General features: G+C 51.4%; 1 protein-coding gene across 1 annotated transcript in view; it reads left to right on the forward strand.

Annotated features, from left to right (window-relative positions):
* The first annotated feature begins 2,654 nt into the window (after positions 1 to 2,654).
* The window catches only part of LOC102370507 (homeobox protein otx5), a 10,868-nt gene continuing 5,513 nt past the window's right edge, over positions 2,655 to 8,009 (forward strand). The window contains exon 1 of the mRNA XM_025193389.1: positions 2,655 to 2,871. The gene's annotated coding sequence lies outside the window, so the exon portion shown is untranslated. The remainder of the gene's footprint in view (positions 2,872 to 8,009) is intronic.

Below are 8,009 nucleotides of genomic sequence, written 5' to 3' on the forward strand. Positions count from 1 at the left end.
GCAAGGGAGATGTGTTTGAGGCAAAACGTGTCCGTCTCAATGCAATGGGAATCCAGCATTTTCTCCTTCTAACTGGTGATGGTTTTTTGAGTGACTTAGCAGGCCTCCTGCCATGCGTAACATTTATGATGTGGTTCTCTGGTAAATTTAGACCGGCCACAAGTACAAAGTCATGATCATGCCACGAATGGGTTAAGAGTGCAATAAATTTAGGCCAGCCGCATGTGGAAAGTAGTGACGGCACAATTAATGGTTTAAATGTGCAATACATTTAAACCATTAGTTGCGAAGGGTGGGGACGTAGCTCATTTGCCTTCAGACCAGCCCCAGGTACAAAGTAATGATCATACAATTAATGGGTGAAGTGTGCAATAAATTTAGACCGGCCACATGTGCAAAGTAATGATCACACAATCACTGGGTTCAATATGCACTAAATTTAGACCAGCCACACGTGCAAAGTAATGATCGTGCAATTAACAGGTCACATATGCAACAAATTTAGACTGGCGACACATGCAAAGTAATGATCGTGCCATTAATGGGCAAAATATGCCATAAATTTAGACCGGCCATAGGTGCAAGGTTATTATCATGTCATAAAAATGACCATCCTGCTATGAAAAGAGCCGACCAGCTACAAAATCAGTGCTTGAAAATGTGTAACAACTTTATAGCTAGTTCCTATCCTGCTTTAATTTGAACGTGGAGCAGGACCCTCAGACACTGCTGGTCTTGACACACATTCAAATGGCTTCTGTGTCTTTGCTTTGGACACTAGGATGGGTGGACCTAGGATTTTGAAAAGGGGGTGGGTGGCGGGATGGGGTGGTACATCACCACATCTACCAGGATGCAGCGTTTCATCAAGTCGAAAAGAAGCTTTACTAATGAGCTAGCGGCCTAGGGCTGCCTTATCCAGGTTACGATCAGAGCAAAAACAAATCTAACTTTTCCAGGATGTGCATTCATTTGCTATGTCGCATGTCGTACAGTCACAGACAGCTCGGGCTGGAAGGGAGCTCCGGGGGTCACACCTAGTCCAACCCCTGCTCCAAGCAGGACCAGCCCCAACTACATCATCCCAGCCAAGGCTTGGTCTACCCAGGTCTTCAAAACCTCCAAGGATGGAGACTGCACCACCTCTCTGAGGAGCCTCTTCCAGTGCTTCACCACCCTCCTTGTGAGAGAGAGTTTTTCCTAACATCCAACCTCAACTTCCCTTGCTGCAGCCTGAGCCCATTGCTCCTTGTCCTGTCGTCTGCTCCCACTGAGACCAGCCCAGCTCCATCCTCTTTGCAGCCCCCCTGCAGGGAGTTGAAGGCTGCTATTCAATCCCCCTCCGTCTTCTCTTCTGCAGACTCAATCAGCCCAGTTCCCCCGGCCTCTCCTCACCAGTCCTGTCCCCCAGCCCCACAACCATTTCCCTTGCCCTCCCCTGGACTCTCTCCACGTTGTCCACATCTGCACAAAAACCGTTGCAGACTGAGCAAAATGAATCACAGGTCATCTCTCCATTTGTCCTGCAGTTGCAACAACAAAGCAAGCATCTCTCTCAGATTCATAGAGCAGAAATCCTGCTGCCTCCATCCCCTCGGCAGGGCCTCCCGTGCCTCCCTGACTGTTATGTCCACACCTGTTTTTAGCCTGAGTTAAAACCACGGCTGTGAAATGGGAGCTACGTGACCAGGAGCGGCTCCCAGACAGCACAACTGCAGGAGAAAAGTTTGTGTGCTAGCAAGGAGGGAAGGCTGCCAACACATCCGGAGTGAAGAGTTTAGAAGGAATCGGGTAGACTCTGAGCCATGAAGTCAACCGACCCCATCCCAGCTGCCTGAATAGGGATATTTTAAACCTTGGGTGGACCAGGAATCAAAGCAGGGGTGCAGTTGTACCACTGGGTATTAGGATCCTTCCCCCCCCGATCGATTTGTGGCCTGTCACAAGCATTTGATTGGGTTTTTTTAATTATTATTATTTGCTGTTACATTTGAAATAGTAGGCCATTGGCTCGCGGAGACTTTAATGCATGGGATTAGCCCCGATGTGCAGGAAATGTTCCCGTTTCAGAGAGAACGATGATGCCCTGATGCTTTGCCAAACTGGCGGGGCTGGACCTGTGAAAATGCAACCTTTTATTGTGAAAAAAATCCCCGTGTTGAAGTCCAGCTGTTGAATGCCGATGCACCCGCGCCCGTCAGCCCCAGCACGGGTGCGTATTCAGCTCCGATTCCGGTTAAAGTGGCATCCAGCCACAAAAATGTGCTGCCAGAGAAGGACGAGGGGAAGCCCGGTCTCAAAAAAGATAGCAAAGCGGGGTGGTCTTGTGGCCACCTGGCCCTCTCGAGGCCAACACGACGCCTCCAGGGCCAGGGGAAGGAAACCCGCTCCCCTCCGGGTTTTAATCTGTGAGGTCTAATTCCCATCATGTGAGATGCTCAAAGCAGGTCTGAGAGCGGAGCCCTGTCGGGAGCTCACCCCCTCGCCCCCCCTCTCCAACCCTCCGGGAGAAAATCCCAAGCCTCCGGCTCCCAGACCCAGCGAGGGCAGAAAAGTGTGTGCTGCGTCTCTGTAGCCTGGGCCATAAATCTTCTCTCCAAATTCAGGTTAAGCTTTTCTTTTTTCTGCAGATTAATGGATCTCTGGCTCTTCCCGTTATCCTTTTAGCACATTTTTCTTTTTCCAGCTGGGCTTGTGGGGGGGAGGTTATTATTATTTTTTTTTTCCGGTAGCACTCCCAGGTTTGCTGTCCACCGAGGCAGCCTCTTATCGCGGGGCCTTTGCAAACAGATCTCTGCTATGTTCTCTTCTCCAGGACCCCCGCGGATCTCGGCCTGGACCCTCGGGGAACAGGGGCACGTGGCAGGAAAGGTAAGATGAGCCCCAGGTGGTGGCTTGCGGGCAAGGGGGAATGGGGTGTCCGAGCTGGGGCTGGTCCCTATGGAGTCGGACCCTATATGAGTAGGCGGTTGGACCCTATATGACCCCCCGAGGTCCCTTCCAACCCTCATTTCCTATGATTTTGAAACGCAGCTTTGGTTTTTGACCCGTCCTGTCGCCGGCTGTAGGACTTTTACACCCCGAGAGCAGAGAGAGGGAGTTTGCCGGCGTCAGTCTGAAATCAGGAAGAAGGCAGGGCGCAGATGCACCTTCGAGACCAGCTGAATCAGAGATGCGTCCGCTGTCGTGAGCTCCAGCTCGCTTCAGTGCTTTGAGAGCACCGCGCAGTCGCTAAAGGGAGGAAAAATCCCAAACATTTCTGCATTCGTTCCAGTCACAAAACAAGAGAGAGAGAAAGCTCCCGGACTGTAGCAAGCCCATCAATGGGCTTCTAACCCCCGGGGCGCAGGTTGTAGCCGGGTTGGTCTGATGACACAGGCAGACAAGGCTCTTTGGGTAAATCTGATATCTTTTATTCCACCAATTCATTTTTCCAACTATTGGAGTTGGTTTAATAAAAGATACCAGATTTACCCAAAGAACCGGGTTGGCCTTCTAACCCCAGCGCATCCGTCGGATGCGGTACTTCCCACCAGTGACCTCGGGTTTAGGATACTGGGTTACGTCGTTTCCATTCTTTCCTCCTTCTCAATCCTGGGAGTGACATGAATTTAGATGGGGGGGAACCCCCCAAATTGCCTTCTTCTTGTTTGCATTTTGGACTCTCAACCTAGTAAATATATAGAGAAGAAGAAGTACGCATTGCCTTCGAAAGCTTGTCTGCGGCTATCCTTACCAGAGAGCTGCTCCAATACAAGACATCGCCCACAAAAATACTTGCCGAATTGATGGATCGCTTCTGGTTGAGCTGCAGACTCATGGAAAACCTTATCTAGAACTGATACAGCAGCAGACGTCCTATCCATCACCCTCTGCTTCCTTAAAAAGCCATTTTAATACATTTATCTTGCCCTTTTGGGGTTCTTTTAGCATCCTGGAGGGTATATTTCAATCACTAGGGATTGCAAATATACTTATATATCTATATCTAATCTAACGGGTTGAGATTCCAAAATGTGAACTATATCTATATCTTTTGCTATCTAGATAGATAGATAGATAGATAGATAGACACACATACACATTTTTTTCTTTAAGTACATACACATTTAATCATCAAGGATCTTCTTTCTTTTTTAGATAAAAGATTTAAAAGGGAAAGGTTTTGAAAGAGCCCAAACCTTCTCTTTTTTTGTCAGTGCTTTCTAATTTCATCCCCGCTCTTTTTGTTTTTCCCGTTGCAAAGTTTATAACCTGGCTGGGGGAGGGGGGATAGAAAGGCTGATTCAAACTGGTACCCAACCCTGGATAAATGCAGATTTTGGGGGGGTTAAAACTAATGGAAGGCAAAAATCACAATTCATTTCTTTAAAAAAAAAATCTGCAAAAAAGGCCTAAGTGGTTTAGACACCCCAGCTGCTCCCACTTAAACACCCACTTTAGACACCCCACTTAAAAAGCCTCTTTTTGTTTTCCACGCAGTTTTAAACACTAGGGGGTTGGAAGTAGATTCAGGTTTTGCTTTATAAAAGGGGCCGTAAAGGACCTGTTCCCATCATGAGAACGAGGAGGCGATAGCCAAGCATCAGATCAAGCAGAACAGGTTACGGTGTTTTTTCATTAGAGAGCAAGACATTTTATGACGGGGAGACCTGTCATCCCGTGTTTAAACCCACCACAAACCCATCCACTTTTAAATGAAATAAAAAACGGGGGTAGAACAACTTCCGGGCGCTGGAATCGCACCAGGGCAGCTCTTTGCTCGTCCCAAGGACCGGGCCGGTCCCCTTAGGGAGCGATCTGCAAATAGCATCGTGCCAGTATTTCCAGATTGGAAAAGGTTAGATCCAGATCTAGGGAGAGGGAGGTCAAAAAGACGTGATTTTTCTTTTTAAGGAAGGAAATAGAGGATGGGGAGAAATATTTCTCTTCTCTGCCTGGGATCCATATCATAAAAGGACCCGACCAAACGCTTTTTGCTAAAAAGGGGAGATCATCGCCAGAGTAAGAACGCGCGGCCTTCGAAAGCTTGTCTCAGTCCATCCTTACCAGAGAGCTGGTCCAATAAAAGACATCACCCCCCGAAAAATACTTGCTGAATTGAAGGATCATTGCACTGCACGGCAATAAAAGACATGGCCAAAAAAATACTTGGCGAATTGATGGATCACGGCACTGGGCTGCAAACTCGGGGAAAACCTTATCTAGAATTGATGCAGCAACAAACGTCCTATCCATCCACGCTCTGCTTCCTCAAAAAGCCGTTTTTAATACATTTATCTTGCCCTTTTGGGGTCCTTTTAAAGACCTTTCAGCAGCCCGGCGGATATATTTCAATCTGTAGGGCTCACAGACAGTATTGCAGATTATTTTGTGTTAACAGTACCATGGGTCTAGGAGAGAGAAAGACGCGTGAATGCAGTTTTGAAGGGAGATGGAGCTCAAAAAACCCTGCAAACCCCCTCGGTTTCTCTTCTCTGCGTGCTGCAACCAGGCAGCTGGCTGTCGCACCTCATCCAAGGGCTTTAGGCTCATGTGGACCTGTGGGTCCCCTCACTCGCTGTCCCGGATTTAGCAGGATTAGAAGAACCGTCATTTGACCGGAATTTGTCAAACCCTCGTTAACACCCCAACGCACCCCCTAAGGGAGGCTTATGTCCTCCAGACACCCCCACCCCTTCCACAAGCAGCTCAGGTCTTTGGGAACCAAAGAGGCAGCGGGGTGTCTAAACCACTTAGGCCTCGTTGCAGATTCATCTCTTGATATTTTGCCGGCTAGAGGCAGGTTCTAACTCCTTCCTGGACATAGGTGTCTCTCCCTTTCGGGGAGACCCTACTGGTGTCTCTCTCTTTTGGGGAGACCCAAGGGTCTCTATCTCTCGGGAAGACCCTTTTGGTGTCTCTCTTTTGGGCAGAGCCTTCCGGGGTCTCTCTCTTTCGGGGAGACCCTTCTGGATCTCCATCCTCTGCAGATTTGGGGGCTCCCAGAGGTTTCTCCTCAGCCCTGTTTGAAGGCCGGTCTCCCAGCCCCTTCCAGAGCAGGGGGATGCCGGCGCCAACGACCTGCGAAGTGTCTGTCTGCCATTCATTTCCCCTCCTTTGCTTATCTGCCATGAGAGGAGCCGGGTGGAAGAGCTAATGAGCATCACCCTTTGCAAATTGGCACAGGAAGCCTTTTTAACGAGACTCCCTTGTTTTGCAAACCCCCCTGTTGGTTTTTGGTGGAGAGAAGAGAAAGCAAGACCCTCCCCAACCCCCCCAGGTCTCTGAAGCAGCCCAGAGACAGCCTCCAACAGAGCGGGGTGGAGGGGGAAGGACAGAAGCCGTGGGAGGGGAAACCCAAGCCCCTTCCCGCCCAGGGTCATACTAAACACCCAGAAGCAAGATAAGCTGACAGTGCTCAAGGCCAACAGCCAGAGTCAAAGAGGTTGAGAGAATAATAGTAAAAGCGCCAGAAAACCCAAATGTAACAGCAATAAAATAGATCATCCTCCCCCCCCCCCCCCCCCCCATCCCGGCTGGTCTTGCTGCTACGTTTGTGCAGCTCCGTGCGCGGGTGGGCGCAGTTGCAAGAGGCTTTGGAGAGCGCTCAAGGGCGTTTCTCCCTCTGACCCGTCCAGCTCGGATCTGCCACGTCCAGCCGCCCATGCCAAAGCAACCCACCGAACCTGAACGGATCTGTGCCCAAAGCCCCTGGTCCTGCTGGCTGGGATCTTCCCCCACAGCTTTGATGGGCAGCCCAACCTTGCAGCTCCCTGTGCTGCGCTTTGCCTTCAATCCCCAGCTCCCGGAGTCCCGTGAAAACCCAGCTTGATTCGACCCATCTCCTAGCTCACCAACGAGGCACCCCAGCTCGAAACCCAGCCCGTTTTCCCAGCTAAAGGGAATTGCCCTTTATTGTCAGGTTGGATTCGACGTTGCCTCCCAGCGACTGGACCGGTCTTGGTCGCATCTATTATGATTTTGTTTCCCCTCGGGTGCAATCCAGAGATTCCCGGACCCGAGGCCCGTCGCGCTTGGAGCTGTACAAACTCTTATTAGCCCCCTCCTACCTTTCCTGGGCTCCCTTTGCCCCATAGACATGGGGTTTGGGTTTCAAATCCGGACTTGGGGGACTTCTAACCAACCCTTTACTGCTAGGCATCACTGCCCTTCGTTTGCTAGGCAGGGTTTGGGCAGAGTCAGGCCTGGAAATGCAGCCCGTGGAAAGGCATATACCCGCTACTTATTTATGAGCTCGTTAAAACCCTGGTAATTAACCCAAGCAAGTCCTAAGGCTGGTACGAGGGACCTGGGCCTGGGAAGGGAGTGCAAGGACTAGGGTGAAACGATGAAACACTCGTGCCCCACTTTCACGGGGTCGCTGCGCACGGCAGCCGGGGGAGAAGGAATTAGGATTCTGCCTATGCAGCACAGCGCCAATTAGACCCGTCCTGAGCAGAGGACGCAGCTCATCCGTGGGAGGACGCCCAAGGTTGTTGCCCTGGAGGGGGGGGCAGGATGGACACAGAGGGTCTCCCCACGGGAGCCCCTCTGCTCTCATTAGCTGGGAGCCCTGCTTTGTACCAGACCCTAGAGACCCTGGTTGGGATCAGGGCCTGGCGTGCTAGGTGCTGGACAGACTCCCAGCAAACAGCCCCTCCACCCCACCCCTGCAGAGACAGGGACATGCCCAGGGTCGCAGGGTTGCAGTGGCAGAGACCCCAGACTCCACTGGGCACCCTCATAGGGACCTGGCAGCCCTGGGTTCGAGATGGGCACGGAGGGGTGGGGCGCGGACAGCTGAGCTGGGTGAAATCTGGGCATCTACCCCCGCCCAGAGCCCGGCCTGCGTGTTTGATGCTTCCGGCAAGACCCTCCCGTCTCTCGGCTAGCCCCGTCCCGGGTAGGACAGCTCCGCGCAGCCCACCCGAGATCTCCCCTGACCTATTTGCGGCCCTGGCAGGCGACTTCAAGGGTATCCATCGCCGGCCCTTAGCGTGTGCATGCGTGTGTGCAGGCCCCTGCAG

This window comes from Alligator sinensis, unplaced genomic scaffold (assembly GCF_000455745.1).
Source record: "Alligator sinensis unplaced genomic scaffold, ASM45574v1 scaffold107_1, whole genome shotgun sequence".
Lineage (NCBI taxonomy): Eukaryota > Metazoa > Chordata > Crocodylia > Alligatoridae > Alligator > Alligator sinensis.